Below are 309 nucleotides of genomic sequence, written 5' to 3' on the forward strand. Positions count from 1 at the left end.
AGATTCGCTTTCATCAGTAATTAGATCCAGAAAAATCTCTCATGTTTTCCTTAGAAATAAGTATAAGACATTTCTAAAAATAAATATATGAATGACGTCATCACATATCTGAAAAAACGAAACTCTAAACCCGCAAGAACTTGTTTGTTATAGTTGTTCTCTCATGTTGACGGGAATAGATATAACATTTTAGCCAAGACAACATTCTGATCGGACGCTAATGAACTGACTAGCTGATGAACCAAAATTTGCATGTAACATGTTTTTGTTGCTACGAACGCTTCCATGTTTGCAAAATGGCCGTTTCTT

This window comes from Penaeus monodon, chromosome 24 (genome assembly GCF_015228065.2).
Source record: "Penaeus monodon isolate SGIC_2016 chromosome 24, NSTDA_Pmon_1, whole genome shotgun sequence".
NCBI classification, from domain to species: domain Eukaryota; kingdom Metazoa; phylum Arthropoda; class Malacostraca; order Decapoda; family Penaeidae; genus Penaeus; species Penaeus monodon.